Source organism: Dromiciops gliroides, chromosome 4 (genome assembly GCF_019393635.1).
Source record: "Dromiciops gliroides isolate mDroGli1 chromosome 4, mDroGli1.pri, whole genome shotgun sequence".
Taxonomy (NCBI): domain Eukaryota; kingdom Metazoa; phylum Chordata; class Mammalia; order Microbiotheria; family Microbiotheriidae; genus Dromiciops; species Dromiciops gliroides.
Window position 1 is genome coordinate 305,525,799 of NC_057864.1, and position 19,049 is coordinate 305,544,847.

Consider the following 19,049-nt stretch of genomic DNA (forward strand, 5'->3'; position numbering starts at 1 on the left):
ATTAGAGAAATGCAAATTAAAACTACTCTGAGGTACCACCTCACACCTATCCAATTGGCTAATATGACAAAAAAGGAAAGTGATAAATGTTGAAGATGTAGAAAACCTGGAACACTAATGCCTAGTTGGTCGAGTTGTGAACTGATCCAACCATCCTGGAGAGCAATTTGGACATGCCCAAAAGGATATGCGCATACCCTTTGACACAGCAATACTAGGTCTATATCCCAAAGATCATAAAAAAGGGAAAAGGACCCACATGTACAAAAATATTTATAGCTGTTCTTTTTGTAATGGCAAAGAATTGGAAATTGAGGGGATACCCATCAATTGGGGAATGGCTAAACAAGTTGTGGTATATGAATGTAATGGAATACTCCTGTGCTGTGAAGAAATGATAAGCAGGCACATTTCAGAAAAACCTGGACTTACATGAACTAATGCTGAGTGAAATGAGCAGAACCAAGTGAACATTGTACAGGGTAACAACAAAACTGTGTGATGATCAACTGTGATAGACTTAGCTTTTCTCAGCAATACAATAATCTAAGACAATACCAAATACTGGAAAATGCTCTCCAAATCCTGAAAAAGAACCATGGAATCTGAATGCAGATTGAAGCAGACTATTTTTACTTTTTTGTTGGTTTTGAGGTTTTTTGTTTCTTCTTCCTAGTGTCTTTTTTTTTCTTTTGTTCTGATTATTCTCTCACAACATGACTAATATAGAAATATGTTTAACATGATTGTAATGTGTAACTTATATCAGATTGTTTGCTGTATTGGGGAGGGGAGGTAAGAGAGGGAGGGAAAAAATTTGGAACTCAAAATCTTACAAAAATGAGTGTTGAAAACTATCTTTACATGTAATTGGAAAAAACAAAATAAAATACTATTTTTTAAAATCTATATATCCAGTTCTAATAGTTCTCCTGAGCTTCAGTCCCACATCACCAAATTCCTATTATACATTTCAAACCACTTCCCAAGGTCCTATTAAATTCAATATGTCAAAGATTGAACTCATAATTTTTCCGCTAAACCCTCCTCTCTTCTAAACTTCCTTATTCTGTCAGAGACACTTACCACCATCCTTTCAGTATCTCAGGTTCATTAATTTACCATTATCCTTGAATCTTCACTCTCCTCTACTACATATATCAATCAACAAACATTTACTAAGCATCTACTTTGTGCCAGACATGGTGCTAAGCATATGCAATCAGTTACCAAATCCTTCACAAAATCACTCCTGTCCAACCCCTGCTCTCTACTTACCCCCTCATCATCTCTAGTCTAGATTATTGCAAAAGAATCCTATTTGGTCTCCCTCCTTATTCTAGGCCATTCTATACACCACTGCCAAACAATTTTTCCTTAAAAAAAAAACAAGATTTAACCATGTGACTCCCCTACTCAAATTAATTCCAGTGACACCTTATTGCCTCTAGGATCAAATATAAGTCATTTGTTTAATTTTTAAAACCTCCGCTGCCTTGTGGCTATACCCATATATGGGAAAGGCTTCCGGAGTTAACCCCGAGGAAAAATCAGGAGTCGGAGTCCCTTAGGCAGTTGGATTTTGGATATCACATCCCTCTGGCAACTCCTGCGGTGGCACTGGTGCCAAACTGTATTGGCTCTGCCTCTCCTTTGGATCCACCAGTGTCGAGGAGAGGGAAAACCTGCTGCATGGGCAAGAGCTTGTTTTCCATATTATTGATCTGCCCAGGCCAACGCCCTGGAGAAGACACTCCAGCTATACTCCTCATGAGGTAGATACAACACGGGATGCAGCAGTTACCGGTTATAAGTCACTCAGGAGCAGCGGCTCCCGTATTGGACTGCACAGCCACACTGTGGCCTGTGGCTCTTCAAGGCGCTGATCCATGGTCAGCCTCGACTGGTGGAGGCCTACCACTACTACTACTACTACTACACAACTTAGCTCCAACTTATCTTTCCAGACTCAATAGACATTTCTTGTACTCAGCAATCCAGCCAAGACTTGAGTTCAAATCCACCTTCATACACATACTAGCTGTGTGACCCAGGCCAAGTCACTTAATTCCTATCTGTTTTCAGCTTCCTCAGCTATAAAATGAAGATTATAGCACCTATCTCCCAGGACTGTTGTAAGAATCAAATGATATAATACAGCATTTAATAAATGATTGTCCCTTCCTCTCTCCTCTGTTCCTCACACATAGCACTACTTCTCTCATCTCCCTGCTTTTGCACTAGTTGTCCCACATGCTTGGAATGTACTCCCTCCTTAACTTCTCTTTAGTGTCCCTTTCTTTTCTTAAAGATGCACCTCAATTACCATCTTTTTTATATGAAATCTTTCCTGATTATTCCAACCACTAGTGCTTTCACTCCTAAACTACCTTATATTTAACTACTTTGTATTGACTTCATATTTTTAAATATATTTTGTTGTTGTCTCCCTCCAGTGCTTGCCAACAGAGATTAATTCATTCTTTGTACTTAAAACCAAAGTGTCTAGCACTATGCCTGCTACATAAAAGACACAACAAATACTTGCTGGTTGACTGATAATTCATATTGGTCTATTTACAACTTTATGCAAAAGCTAATTTTAAAAATTCAAACCATAAATTTCTGGCTTTTCCATTTTAAAAATAATAATAATACACAATTAAAACCAGGGCTAAAGGACTCTACTGCTTTCTATTTAAGTCATCTTAGGAAAAAGCATTTAATCTCTCTGAACCCTGACTGGATAATCTCTAAATTATCCTGTAGCTCTACATTCTATTATCCTATGACGTTCATCACATTTTTTTTTTGCCTAAACTTAATAGTTCTTCATTCTCTGCATAGATCTAAACTATCATTTATAGAGCCAGAATAAAATAATTTCAAACTGTATGGTTAAGAATTGCTCTCAACTCTGGAGTAAATTAGTATTCATCAGGGATGACACTAAGCCAGATATATTCAACAAATGCAGGACAGGCCTCTAAATAAATTTTCACAACAAACACATTTTGCAAATATCTACCTTTCCAAAGCAAATAAAATGGCAAAATACTCATTTTACTACCTGGATTGGGAGGGAAAAAAAAAAACCTTCTCCAAAATGATAAAGTGTTCATTTAATTTGTTTTACTACCTGTATTAAAAAAAAAAAAAGAACTTTCTCTAAAAGATTTAACTATAGATCTTAACATTTGTAAGGTTGTATACAAATACAACCTAATCATTAAGAAGCTGATTTATTAAATTCAATGACTCCCTGTGTAATAAAAATCCTTGTTTTTTTTTTAAGCTAAATGTTCCTCTAGCACCTTCTTCCCTGAATTTTTTCCTCTAGTCAATAGAAAAAGCACAATATAATACAAACTACACTGCATATTGATTCTGAGAACCTGGCTTTAAATCATGACTTTGCTGCTTACTATGAATAAAATCACTTGATCAGGCCCTGTTTCCACATTCTTAAAATAGACCAGAAATGATCTTGAAATTCAATTCAACAAGTATTGTTCACACAAAATGTATACATTCTACAAGGGAGAATGATAAAAAAGAGAAGGAAACACCTTGGGGGAAAAGGGGGAGAAGGGGGAAGAGGGAGTTGTTTCAGGAAATCAGGAAGGGCCTTATGGAGATGGTAGTAGCAGTTGAGCTGCAACTTAAAGAAGGATACTAGGGCTTCCAAGAGGCAGAAATAAGAAGAGATGGGGAATGAATGAGGGACAGTGATGTAAAATCAGTGTAGGCCAAGGGTTCTTCACATTTTTGCGAGTAAAGGTTATGGACCACTTCTCAGAATAATTTTTTTAATGCACAAAATAAACATTTTTAGATTAGAATGGAAACAAAAAAATCCGTGAAAAGATGTAATTTTTTTTCCATCCAACCTGAAATCTATCCAAGGGGTCCATGGACCACAGATTAAGAACTGCTGACCCAGGGGGCAGATAGGTGGGCCAGTGGATAAAGCACCAGCCCTGGATTCAGGAGGACCTGAGTTCAAATCTGACCACTTGACACTTACTAGCTATGTGACCCTGAGCAAGACACTTAACCCTCATTGTTCCAAGAAAAAAAACACAACATTCAAAGAACTGCCGATCCAGAAGGATAGGTTGAAACCATATTCTAAAATCTTTTAAATGCCAAAGAGGATTTCATATTTTATTCTAGAACTGGACATCACTGAAGTTCTTAAGCAAAGGAAAGTGGAAGTTATATGGAAAATGGAGTGAAGGGACCAGAAAGGAAACTATTGAAATAGTCTAGGCAATTTCCAAATTGTTTTTTCAATCCTCTTCCTTCTTGACTTTTCTTCTATATTTAATATTGCTGACCACCCCACCCTCCTGGATATTTTATCCTTTATGGCTTTTTATGTCATTACCCTCTCTTGGCTCTCTTCCTAACCTGAGTTCTTTTCAGTGTCCTTTACTGGCTCATCATCAACATAACTTCCAACTCTGGGTATTCTTCCAAGGCTCAGTCCTGGGTCGTTTTCTTCCCCTACATGAATGGTTCCTAACCTTCTAGTCACGTGGTGAAGCTTATGGACCCCTTCTCAGAAGAATGTTTTAAATGCATAAAATAAGATACATCAGATTATGAAACCAATTATGCTCAAATTATGAAAATATTTTTAAAATAACTCATGAATCCTACATTGTATCTCGATGCCTGTTCAGTTCCCATGGGTTTAATTATCATCTCTATGAAGGTGACTCACAGATCAGCCCTAATCCCTGAGCTTCAGTCCTATATCACAAACAGCTTTTTGGACTCTTGAATTGGATGTCCCATCTAAAACTCAACAGGCCCAAAGAGAACTTATCTTATTCCACTAGCCCAATTCCCTTCCAAATTTTCCTACCTGTGGCAAAGGCATCACCATTCTTTCAGTATCCCAAAGTTGGTAACCTTGATATATCACCCCATGTGCCTAATCAGTTGCCAAATCTTGACATTTCTATCTTCACAACATTTCTCACATCTTTTCAGACAGCCACCACATTGGTTAAAGTTTTCATCACTTCTGGCCTGGATTACTGCACCAGCTTCCCAAATAGGTCTCCTAACTTCAAGTCAGCCCATTTCAATCTATCCTCACATTGCTGCCAAAATAATTCTTCTTAAGCACAGATCTGACTCCCTTTACTCAAACTCTAGTGGTTCCCTGTTGACTCTCAAATAAAATATAAATTTCTCTATCTTTTGAGCCCTTCACAACCTGGTCCCTTCTACCTTTCTAATCATTTAACACACTCTATGATCTAGCAATACTGGCCTACTTGTTATTCTTTACATATACCATCCCTCAACTCCATATCTTTTTGCTGGTCATCTCCTATGCTTGGAATGTATTCCCTCCACAAATCTGACTCATCAAATACCTCTTACTTCAAGATACAGCGCAAACATCACCATCTACATGAAGTCTTTCCTTCGAGAGCCAGCACCCTCCCTCCCAAGCCACCTTTTAACTATTTTGCTTTGTATACATTCTCTTTCTATTTCATGTCTATATACTTATGTCTATTTGGCTCCCCCAGAATGTAAGTTCCTCAAGAGCTAGGATTGTTTCATTATTTTTATTTATATTTGTACTTGACAGTGCCTAAAATAGTACCTGACACATAGGAGACACTTAAAAATGCTTGTTGATTGAAAGAAAGTACAGGATATATCTGAGAGACATCGTAGAGTACAATCTTGGTCAATGACTGGACAAAGACACAAAGAATAACAAAACTAAAAGGGATAAGTTCTAGATTATGAGCAATCTATTTTCAGATCTTTCTTTAAAAAGGTTTTCTCCTTTACCTGTAAGTTCACTATCTTGTATCTTTAAAGGAAAAAAAAACTTTTTTAACCTGTTGCTCTTTATAATTATTATCCTATTTGTCTCCTTCCTTCTATGACTAAGTGTCTAAATTAGTCTGCATTTATCTGAATGTGTGCATTCTACCTACATACTCACCTAACTGAAACTACACTCTAAAATAGGTGTCAAACTCCCTTAGCCAGCAAAACTCCTGAGTAGTGCTGGAACCAGATCTTGGTCTGGTCCCATGTAATTAGGAAATATTGAACCAAATGAATAAAAATGCAATACAACATAATACTAATTTGTGATTTTCTAAATCTATATACCTTCAGGGATCCTCTATTTGAATTTGACAACAGTATCTAGAAAGTTTAACAGTAACTTTTAATTTCCTAAATATGAATATTTCCTTAAGTTTTCCCTCTACAATTCCTCTGCAGCAACTGACACTGTTGACTACCCTAACCCGGTTAATCAATGTAACAGATTGTCAAACTGCTCATCCCTGCATAATACTCTTTCCCTTATGCTATCTGGTTTCTCCCATTTCTGATCCAAACTTTTCTCTTTTTGACTGGGTCTTCTTCCTTCCACACTCCAAATCTGAAGCTTTCTTCAAGGCTCAGCCATAGACCTTCTACTGTAGTGGCTATACTATTTCTTATTCATACCTCCATCTACTCATAAGGCAAATAAATATCTGTCTTTTGCCTTGGTCAAACTACAATCCCATTTCTTAAACTGCCTGGACATTTCCACTTGTTAGTCTCATTACCTAAAACTCCCTAAGAGTAGCCTTGTCAATAGTATCATCTCTCACCCCAGTACTTGAGAGTCATTTTTTATATCAGGTACCAAGTCAATTACTTATTCCTTCCCAATTTTTTGTTCAAATTGTGTCTGTTCCTATCTTTCTATTCCCACAGAAATAACCCTTCAAGGCCCAAATCTGTGCAATTCCAAGAGCCTCTTGTCTCCAGTGTCTTCCCATTATAATTCATTAAGTATATCAAGGCCAGATTAAACTATCTGATTTCCTTAAAACACTGCTTGAATTCTATCACTTCTCTCCTCTAAAACATAAAAATGACAGTCCAAATTCCTTAGCATAATATTCAAGGCACTACACAATTGTGCTCTCAACATGCTTTTCCAATCCAATATCTTAATACATACTTAGTAGATCCTTTCACTCTGGCCATGACAGTTTACTAATAGTCCCCAGAATATGCCTTCCATAGTTTTTCCTTCCAAGTCTTTATTTATTCCATGATTACCTGCCTGTAATGCTTTCCTCACTCCTCTCCACCTAGTTAATTAGTAGCCATATCCCAAAGCCCAACTCAAGTACCACCTCCTTTATGAATCCTTCCCTGATCACTAGTAGAGACAGTAATTTCTCCCTCTTCTGAAATTTCATCTCAGTACTGTACATACATATATATGTATATGATATCATAATATGTACACAGTACTCAAGTAAATTTAATCAAGATAGACTGAGGTACATACTCCAAACAAGATTTTTATTAACAGTGATATGTTTAACTGTTAACAAAAGTGAGTCACACTGGCAATCTCAGCAAAGACAGCTACTACAGAGGAGGGGACCCTTTTTATTAACACACAATGAAGGGGTCTTGGTAGAGGTGAAAAAAGGGTGATAGGTTGTAGGGTTGGGACAAGAACTTAAATTGGCTATATTGAAAAAGATGGGCTGGCATTCAGGGGAGACTAATCTCTGGCCTAACAATTAAGGAATGTTAGTGGTTTTATGGAACCTACATGTATTTTGTAGTCTTTGCTGGAGGCTCACAACTAACAGACTAGGAAGAAATAAAAAGATACAGAGGGGCAGCTACGCGTCGCAGTGGATAAAGCACCGGCCCTGGATTCAGGAAGACCTGAGTTCAAATCTGGCCTCAGTCACTTGACACTTACTAGCTGGGTGACCCTGGGCAAGTCACTTAACCCCCATTGCCCCTCAAAAATAAATAAATAATAAATAAATAAATGAATAAATGAATAAATGAATGAATGAATGAATAAAAAAGATGCAGAGATAAATATATAAAAACTACAGAAAGACCAGGAAAGGATTTATGACATATTTTTTGAGGGTCATAATTTTGTGAGGCTTAAACAGATATTCAAGAAGTATCCCAGGGAATACCAGCATGAGAGATAACAACTTTTCTATCAAACTAACTTTAGTTGAATTCTTGAGCTCTACTCAAGGACAGAAATGTGGCTTGAGCAACCATACCAAACAGGACAATAATACAGAATAGGATCAATTACAGAGTGGAATCAATATAAAATGATACAGAATCAATTTAATTTCTTCAATTGTATAGGTACCTGTTTATGTGCTTGTCTTTTTTCTCCAAAGAGACCCTACACTCCTGAAGGTCTGAGGAACAAGAACTCTCATGTGTTTTTTACCCCCAACAGTCCCTAAGACTATATATTATGCACACCAGGTACTAAATAATTAACAAATAATTACAAAAATATTCCATAAATCCAAAATAGTATGTAGGTTGGGAGCAGATGCAACATGGTATAGAGGAAAGAGTGTTGGATTTAGAATCAGAGGACCTATATTCTGTGACACTACTATCCTCGGTGACCTCAAATGAGTCATTTAACCTCTTTAGGGCCTCCATTTCCTCATCTGTAAAATGAGGGGGATTAAATAAACGATCTCTATGGTCCCTTCAAACTCTAAATCTAAAATCCTCTTCTAGAAAACTAGTTAAGATAATCTCTAAGGAGACTTTTTGTCCTAACATTCTATGACTCTTAAATAAAATGACATCATGAATGAAATATTTAAATGATTAGCCAAAATCAAAAACAATCTTTTTAATGGCATTAAAACTGTTATTCATATAAAGTTATAAAACTTATCCTTTATCACATTTTAAAAAGTTGTTCTGTTATTTTTCTCTCTTTACTATTTTATCAAAAATTTCATTGCATTGTAGATAGAAAATTTATTCCAATCCTCTTCAGGACAATGTTGTCATTGTTCGGTTATGTTGGACTCTTTATGACCTCATCTGGGGTTTTCTTGGCAGATACTGGAATAACATGACATTTTCTTCTCCAACTCATTTTACAGATGAAGAAACTGAGGCAAATAGGATTATGTGACTTGCCCAGGGTGACACAGCTAGTGTCTAAGGCTGGATATGAACTCGGGTCTTCCTGACTGCAGGCCTGGCACTCTACTGTGCCACCTAGTTGTCCTACTAGGGCAATATTTACACTCTATTTTGGATAATTTTTCCCAACTTACTTTTAGGGGAAACTTCACAGGATGCGGCAGCTAATTTCTTCCATTTATAAAATTCGACATTTATTCAATTATACTGATTTATTTTCTAATTCTGCCTGTTCTGTACCTAAAAGCTTATGTTTTTCAAAAGGCTTATTTCAACAACCCTATGAAAAGAGACATATACACAAGACCAGTAATTTCAACACTTCTTTCAAACTGCTTGACAAATATAAGCTTCTCTGCCCTTTTTTGGAATGGGGTGCAATGCCCAAAATATATTTTGGTTTCCAAGAAGTTTACAAAAATTTTTTAAATGTTTTTAAACTAAAATGAAAATAAAATAAAAATTTAAAACATTTGGGGCTTCCAATACCAACCAAAAAAAAAGTACTTAGGTATTTTGAATTTGCTCTTCATTCCAAAGTAGGGCAGAAACATATTATATGAATAAAGCAATAGAGGGAGGGAAGGGGTTGTATTCCAAGGTAGTTGTGATTTTTGGTCATGTGTAAATGAGCAACCTTCTTTTTTGCTGCCACTCAAAATCTTAAAACCATTAATTTGTGGATTTAAAAAATGGCACCTAAATCCTTCCTCAAGGGGGGGGGGGGGAAGGAGGGAAGAGAAAAAAGGTTTGTTCTACAGCCAAAGTACAAAGGAACTTAAGTGAGATTGGTTTTAAAATAAGTGTAAAGTTCCCGTTTCCGCATTTCATGTGCTCGATTCAAGTACAAGGGAATTAATTGTTTTCCCCAAGCGTGGTCCCTTAAAAAACCTAGAGCTCAACTCTCTAGCTTCGGAGTTCCAGCCCAAGACTATAGGACCCCAACCATAACAATGTTTGTAGAACCACATCATGTGACAACCACGGTCAGGATCTGGGGAGGCACTGGAGCCCCAGAACAAGTGAGGGCGGAGGGATTGGGGGAAGGTGGTCCCAAGTCAAAGGTCAGGTACATGGGACGCAGCATCCACAAAGGCAGATGGTGCTACAAATCACGTAACCCAACTGACCATTCATCCAGAGAGGGCCTAGCCCAGGCCACCCCTCACTGAGTCCTCAGATCAACACCCTCGGGCGGGGTCTAACACCCTCCCCCACCCCCGAACACACACAAACCACACACACAGCCCGGCCTGATGGGGCGGGGTGGATCTCCCTCAGGCTGGGGCTCGCCTCCCCGCCCCCTGGCCGCCCCTCACCAGTCGCTAGATAAAACAGCGCCGGCGGTCTCCACGGGGTCTGAACTCGGCGGACTGGGCACTCATCCTCAGTGACAACAGCAGGGGAACCCGAGGAGCGCCAGCAGAGCAGGTTCCCAGTGCCCTGTCCGGAGACTCCGGCGGTGGCCAACTGCGATGACCCTCAAAAAGCAACCGGAGCGGACGAGGTGCTGGAGCGGAGGAGAGAGGGAGACGGTGTAAAGGAGGAGGGACCCACCCTGGAACAAGACGCGTGCTGATTGGCTGGGGCTCACGGACGCCTCTCGGGGATTGGCTGAGCGGCAGCCAAGGTTCCCCGAACCGCGGCCGTTTCCTTTACCCAGAGCTTCTTCCACGTCCACCTCGCGCCCCTCCCCCATAGGACTCCCAGCTGCCTCTGATTGACCCTGACCCTAACCCCGGCCCCGCGGGTGGGAAGGACTTAGGGAAACACAATTTAAGGAAGTCTGGGCCGAAGCTGCCCTGGAGGAACCAGCTCCTTCGGGTCCGCGTCCCCGGTGAGGTTTTGTCACGGACCAGGCTGGCCGGCTCCTCAGACGCAGCCTCCGGGGGTCAGCCACCTCCGTTCCACTCCTAGTGAAGCCGCAGGTGTAGACGCTGAAAACCAAATCGGGACCCGGGAGGGGGAGGGGCTGGCGCCCACGTGGCGCGGGATTTGCTTCTTCCTCCCTCCCGTGTGCTGGCGCGCCACCTGAGCGCTCCTGCCTGACTGCGCACGGGTCAACCAAGGGCCACGGGCATCATCTTCCTGCACTGGCACTGTGCCAGTCCCGGGGCACTGGGACGCCACCCGGCTAAGCCATGTGTCATTCCTTGGTTTGACCTGTCGGGAGTGGTGACCGCCTCCTCGGGGGCGGATTTTGGACGCGGCCCTACCATGCCCGGTCTGTTGCCACGTAAGGGCAAGCTGCTGTGCCCTGTCACTAGAGCTGAGCCTCAGAACTGGGAGGGACATCAGAAGCCATATGGTCCAACCACGCCTCATTTTATAAATGAGCAAACAGGCCGTGGGAGGTTAATCGACTTGTCCACAGTACTAGATATAGAATGTGTTCTTAATACATATTTGTTGGTTTCATTATTGCCCAAGGTCACACGGAAAGGGTCAGAGGTGGGATATGAACCACAGTCCCCAACTCCAGCGTCCAGAGATAGGGGTTTGTCAAATTATCCCTCACCTCCCCCCCCCCCTCCCTAGCCATTCAGCGTTTTGTTTCTGTTTTACTATCATCTAATGCTGAGGATTTGAGAAAGGGTGAAAAATGCTCTACTCTTTCAAACTTTCCTACTACTGTGAAAGAAACTACCATCCTCCCAGTCACTCAGGCTCACTCACACTTAGCACATATCCAATCTGCTGTCGAGGTTTGTCATTTCTACCTAAACAACATTTTTCATATGTGATCTCTTCTCTCCATTCACCACAGCCACCATGCAAATTCATGCCTTCATCATCTCTAGCCCAGACTATTGCATTAGCCTTCTAATTGATTGGGAGTAACTCTTGTCCCATTCCAATCTATCCTCTGCTACCAAACTGATTTTTAAATTATGTGTGACTGTCATTCTCCACTCAGTCAACACCAGAGGCTTCCTCCACTCGGTTAACTCCAGGATCAAATATAAGGTCCTCTGGTATTTAAAGATGTGTTCCTGCCTTCCTAGTCTTCTTAGCCTTTACTCCCCTCCACATGCCTACAATCCAGTCGAATTGGCCTATTTGCTACTTCTTGTACACAACGTTACATATCCCTTCTTACTTTTGCTCTGGTTGACTCCCATGCCTGAAATTTACTCCCACCACTTTCTTTCCTTGGCTTCCTTCAAGACTCAGCTCAAATCCAATCTTCTGCAGGAGGCTTTTCAGAAATCATCGGTTTGCAAGTGCTTTCCTTGATGAGATTGACTTCTATCTATTCTGTAATATTGTTTGTGCACCTAGTTATTTTACAGACTTGCTCCTTTAGAATGTGAACTCCTGGGGCATCGAGGTAGCGCAGTGGATAGAGCACTGGCCTTGGAGTCAAGAGTACCTGAGTTCAAATCCAGCCTCAGATGATTGACACTTACTAGCTGTGTGACCCTGGGCAAGTCACTTAACCCCAATTGTCTTACCAAAAAAACAAATAAAGTGAACTCCTTGAGGATAAAGATGATTTTTGCCTTTCTTTGTATCCTCAGCATGAAACACAATGCCTGAAACGTATTAAGTACATATAATAAATGCTTATTGGAAGGGAAGGGAATAAGCATTTATTAAGCCAGGCACTGTGCTAAGCACCTGGCAACTATCTCATCTGATCCTCACAACAACTCTACAAGGTAGGTGCTCTTATTTATCCCCATATTACAGTTTTGAAACTGAGGCAGACAGTTGTGAAGTGATTTGCCTATGGTCACAGAGCCAGTAAGTGATTCTGGATTTGAACTCAGCTTGTTGACTAAACCAATCAAGCATCCCAATGCCCACTATATACAACCACCATATTAGGCTTGGAGTTTTTTGTTTTTTTTAAGTTGCCACCCTCAGAACTTTCAGTATTCATTCTACTTATAACCTCCATTGTAGCCCTCAATCTATAATTCTATGATAAATGCAGTAATTACTTTAAAGAAATTCAGAAATGCTAGTTGGCAATTAATTGCATTGCATTTCAATTCAATAAATATTTATTGAAATTCCTAGAACTAGACTATGTTTGAAGGAGGATACAGAAGTAGTAGGTGACCTAGACCCTCAACAAAAGGAGTTTACAGACTTTTGGAAAAGATAAGATTTTAAACATCTGAGAAAGAGCATAGTATATAATTTGAAGTAATGCAGAATAACGGCATAGTACTTAATTCAGGCTAATCACGAGCTAAAAATGCATGGTAAAAACAAGTGATTAAGAAGAGGGGAAGTGTACATAATACATAGAACTATCAAGTTACACTTTGAAGGAGATGAGGCTTGAAATGGATCTTGACTGAGCTTGACATGAGGAATAGAAAGGAGGAGAGGATTCTAGGTGGAGGAAATAATATAAACAAAGATTTAGTGTTACAAGAAACTATCATTAAGCCAAATGATCTAGCCAGTGAGAATACAGTTATAAAAGTGAAACAATCCCTTCCCTCAAGTCCTTTGGGAGAAGGGGGGGAAAGGAAAGTAAGGAGGTGGACAGGGTGAAGAATGACACATGTTTACAGATATGTAAATACAAGGTAAATAATTGTAACAATAAGCAACTCCTGCTGGGCCTAAACAACTGAGAAACTATACCCACTCTCTGTATCCAAAGGAACAGACTATCTCAATTCTGGACAAAATCATGTAGTCCAACTGGGTTCCATTGTAGGGAAGCCTGGCCTTACACACTTAAGCTCATTAAACCCCAACCCAAGCACCTTGGGATAAATTATTTAAAGCTTAGGTTTTAGTTCTAAGTCTTCATTTCCTCAAAAAGCAGGGAATTAAAAAGATTCTCAAAATGTATAATATGAATTAGGTATGAGATAGGCATTTATTTTCTTTTTCTTTCTTTTTTTTTTGGTGAGTCAGTTGGGGTTAAGTGATTTGCCCAGGGTCACACAGCTAGTAAGTGTTAAGTGTCTGAGGCCAGATTTGAACTCAGGTCCTCCTGACTCCAGGGCCAGTGCTCTATCCACTTTGCCACCTAGCTGCCCGGCATTTATTTTCTATGCACACACAAAACAATGCTGAAAATCACTAGAGACTACACATGGACAAAACTACTTTAAAAAAGATTCATTAACTTAATCTATACAATCTCATGGAAGACATACTTAAGCCTCGTTAGAACATGAAGCAATCCATGGGACAATTGGATGCCCATAGCTACATCTTGCCTTTTCTCTGTCCAAACAACTCCTAGTAATCCTACTTCTAGTAGTCATCTCTGATGAAGAAACTCCACTTGCCACCAGACCATCAGACCAATCATACCCATGGGGTCATCTCCAAGCCTAGACATGTCCACATGAAGGTTGCTGTTCAGAAAAGAAGTCTCAACATGCATAAGAAAAATACCAAGAGCCCAGGTACACTCTAATCCAGTGGAGTCCCCCTGTTCTAGTTTCTATGTAAAAAAATTACCTTCATGCCACAGTATAAAAGAACCAGGCCATCCCCCATCCCTTAAGTGGAAATCTCAGAGTTGTGTGATTCTGCTTGGAGTGTTGAAGGTCAAAGAAAATGCCAAAAGCTTACTATCTTTTTAACTGAGCCAGTACTTTGTCCCTCTACTACTTGTCATGTGGTGGGATAGGACCAAGAAATCACTCAGAGTTTTCTACATCATACCAGTCAAGTAATGAATAAACATTTATTAAATACCAACTATGTGTCAGACACTGTGCTAACCATTCGGGATAAAAAAGGAAATAAAAAGGAAGATAGTCCCTACCCCCAAGAAGCTTATAATCTAAGTAGAAAAGACACAACAGGAAGCTTAAAAGATGGGAAGGGCAGAGTGCAGAAGGTACCTGATAAAGAAGTATGATAAAGTCCAAAGTCCAAAAGTAGTGTAGCTAGAAGAAATGAGGAGTAACTCTTTGGTCCATCCTTAAGTGGAGGCTTTGGAGTTCACTGATCTGTCCTCAGATCAGAGGGGCAGAGGGTACTGATGAGATGTGAATACCAAAGTTGTTTTGATTTTTCAAGATAATGAGATTTCCCAATAATGAGTTTCTTGGGCTATGCTGCTTATCATGGAGAAGTCTAAAAAGCAGATAACCTGGTAGAAAATAAGGAGAGGACCATCCTTAACCCCCTCCTTAAATGAAAGTTTTGATGTTTGTGCCTCTACCTTCAGAAAGTGACAAGCCTTTTCAGCACTGAGGTACCAAAGGGTCAGAAACAACCCAAAAATTCATCATCCCCACAGTCCCTAAATCCTGGGCCAATCAGAACCAGAAAATGCAACACTAGAATACTGCATGGATGGCATTGGTGGTACTACTACTACCACCACCACCACCACCATTGTATCATCATACAACTAACATTAGCTCTTAAGATTTCCAAAGTATTTTACATAATTCTCATTTGATATGCAAATTAAATACTTGGTGCTTTGGAGGAAGTGACTCTGACACCTGGAGAAATCAGGACAGTCCTCTTCAATGAAATGGCACTTGAGCTTAACCTAGGAGGAAACTAGGGGTTCTAAGCAGCAGAGATTAAATGTGAGAGTGTTGTACTTTTAGAGGAAAGACTATAGAAAGACAAAGAGGTAAGATATAGAATGCTGTGTACAGGGAATCACAAGTCGGCTAGTTTGGAGTAAAATTCTTCAACCTAGAATGATAGACTGAAGTTGAATTGTAAAGAATGTTAAATGCCAAAAGAGGTTGTATTTTATCTTAGAGGCAAGGCAATGGGAAGTGACCAAAGCTTCTTGAGCAAGAGTTTTATGTCCATACCTACCTGCACTTTAGGAATATAAATTTGGCATCTATGAAGAGGATAGATTGAAAAGGGGAGACACTGGTGGCAGGAAGATCAGGAAGCTATTGAAATACTCCAGTCCAAGAGATGATATTTACCTAGCCTTGAGTGGTTGTGGTATAACTAGAAAGAAGACAGATGGGATAAGTGTTAAAAAGAGAACAAATGAAAATTGCTTGAATACGGACTTGGGGAGTAAATATCTACAATAAATCCCCCCCAAAACCATTTATCTGAATTTCCAGTTAACTGAAATTTTTACCAAAATTATTTGTCAATAACAATTATGTCATTTTTTATATTCAAGAATAACACCAAGGGCCTACCATCTATACATAGGATATGCTCTATAAGTTGTTAAAATATCCATTTCAGAAAACTTTCTATGGAGGGACAAGGATGTTTGTGCTAGAGTGTCCTTATGGAGATTTTTGCTTAGTCACCTATCAACATAACAGAAAGCTGAAAAGATAGGGAAGTTTGGAAAGTACCCAGTGCAGGATCATGATAAAGTCCAAAGAAGTACACAAGCAGTGTAACTAGAGGGAATTAGGAGTGAGGTTTTAGAGCTCAAGGATCTGCTGGCAGATCAGAAGGGCAGGAGGTACTAATGAGATATGCCTAACAAGGTTGATTTGATTTGGGAGGTTGATAAGTGGGAAGAAAGGAGAAAACAGAGTTTGAGAACTGTGATTATAAGTATCTATACTGTACCTCTGCCTGATGATTGCGGGTGGAATCATAGTTTCTTTATAGATACTGGCACACTGAGGAAAGAGTATAGTCACAATTCAACTCAACAAATATTTATTGAAATCTTATGGTAAAATGGCCTGGATTTGGGGGAATATTTAAAAGCTTAAGAATAGAGGTGATAGCTGAGCTGTTTAAATAGATATAGAGAATGTAAGAGAGAAAAACATAAGTTTGCTTAATTCCAACTCTTTGGGAGTGAGTGGGAGGAAAAAAGGGAGCCAGCAAGAGAGAAGAAAAATGATGGGAAATGTAGGTAGGAGAACATGAGAATGCTGTGTCTTGGAAACCAAGAAAATTGTTTCAAAGTTGGCAATGCCAAATAAAGCATAGAGGTTAAAGGGAAGAAGAAAAAAAAACATTGGATTCTACCATTAGAATACATTGTTGACTTTTGAAAGAATAATTCTACTAAGTGGCAGGAATAGAGACAATATTGCAATGAATTGAAGAGTAAACAGATACAAAATACACACTTTTGAAAAATTTAGCCATAGGTGGCCTCTGAGATCTAAATCTATAATTCTATGAAAAAATTGAGATAACAGAAAAATAAATATGTGAATATATGTTTAAGGATGGGAAGGAAGACCTAAACATATTTTTAGGTAGAAGACACCACTTCGGAGACAGAGGTAATCATTGATGGAACAAGTGAACTAGAGATAGGATCAAAGACACTACTCCTCAGTGGTATCATAGGTTGGGTGTATGCCCCAGAAAGACAGCAGATAAGTTGCCTTAGTACCTTTCAGCAGAGAGCTTCCAATCACTACTATACACCTCTTCTTCTTTGAGAATTAATTTTCATATCAACAAATTATCACCTGTGAGAAAAAATATAGTTCAGTTTCTAGTCCAATATAAATCCAAATTATTTGATTTAATTTGACAAAATGTAATTAAATACTATGTGAAGCACACTATGGTAGGTGCTAGGGATTCAGAGGTGGAAAAGGATATAAATACTGCTCTCAAGAAGATTACAATCTAGTAGGTAATGAGACCTATACCTACATAACCATAACACAAGTAAAAATGTGGTAAGTACAGACTTTAATTCATCAAAGATCTGTGATCAGTGTTGATAAAGGTTTAAACTCCTATATAACTTAACAGATGGTTTTTAAGAATGACTATTGTAAAAAAAAATAAAAAATTAAAACCAACCTGGTGATGAGCCACTGAACTTATCTAGACTGGTCCCCAGATAATAGTCATATAATCTGTTACCGAACTCTATGCTACCCATAGGATAAGTACACAGGAGAGGACAAAGGAAGAGGTCAAGAAGAATGAGGGACAACATAAGTAGAAGATGATCAGGAAGATTTGACTAGGTGGTACTTCTTTAGAAAGAGGAGATGAATTTCAACAGTCAAGGAGGGATATGGAGAAAGTTAGTATGAGGAGCAACTAACACAAATACACAGAGGTAGCAGAGCACAAGATAAACAATGTCTGGCTGGAATATACTATTCTATACTAGGGCAAAGAAAGAAACCACATTCACAAAGCGACTTCTGGGGTGGAGTGTGGGAACAGGGAGAGTTAGTTATGATTTCTGCTCTGGTATAAATACATACTCTTTTATGGAGTTGTTAAAATAATACACATTTTAAAAGATGTCTGCAGCTTTCAAGAACATAACAGTAGATGAAAATATCTTAATAGTCTGTAAATAATTTTAATAAATATAGAATGCATAAAGGGAATTAAAATGAAATAAGACTATAAAAATAGGTTGTAAAGGGACAGTATCAAACCAATATTTGCCTTGCATATTATAGAAAGAGGACCTCTTATAATTATGATTTTAAACCAAGGGTTACAAGTAGTAACCATCTTTGTAAGAAGAGTTTAATGAAATAGTGTGACAATTAAAGTCTTCACTCTAACAGCCACCCAAATAGAGGCTGTCACAACTTGGACCTCATCAATAAAACTTTTCCATTTTTCATATCTTAAACTATAAAAAATCATCCTGTCTGATCACTAGCTACTATTCTTCTACCTCTTCCATTGCCTTGCACTTCCTAAACATATTCCTCACTACATCCTCTAATCCCTCAATTTTTCCTCACCCTGTGAGGAAACATTGAAACAGAATGAAAAAACAAAACAGAATGAAAGCTAAAGTAGCAAGGAGTTAAATTAAGCATGAAATAGGAGAAAATGCTAGATTTGGGATCAGAGGATGTTTTGGATCCAAGCTCTATTATTAAATACCTATGTGACCTTGGATAACTCACTGAACCTCTCTGGGGTTTGGTTCTTCATCTGTAAAATGATGTGATTAAACTATATAAACTGAGGTTCCTTTCAACTCTAAATCTATGATCCTATAATCTATTTTCAATCCCCACTTTCAAAAGTTCCTCCATTACTTCCCTCAAATGTTTACCTAAGTACCCTGCTCTCACCTTTTGTTATTCTCTACTCTGTATCTGTTGCCCTGCCTGGTTTCAGTTCTAAGGAACAAGATTCCCAGGTTAAGCTCATCACTT

General features: G+C 39.1%; 1 protein-coding gene across 1 annotated transcript in view; it reads right to left on the reverse strand.

The window, feature by feature from the left end:
• The window catches only part of IBTK (inhibitor of Bruton tyrosine kinase), a 93,710-nt gene extending 83,067 nt beyond the window's left edge, over positions 1–10,643 (reverse strand). Inside the window, exon 1 of the mRNA XM_044001957.1 lies at positions 10,317–10,643. The gene's annotated coding sequence lies outside the window, so the exon portion shown is untranslated. The remainder of the gene's footprint in view (positions 1–10,316) is intronic.
• Positions 10,644–19,049: the final 8,406 nt, after the last annotated feature.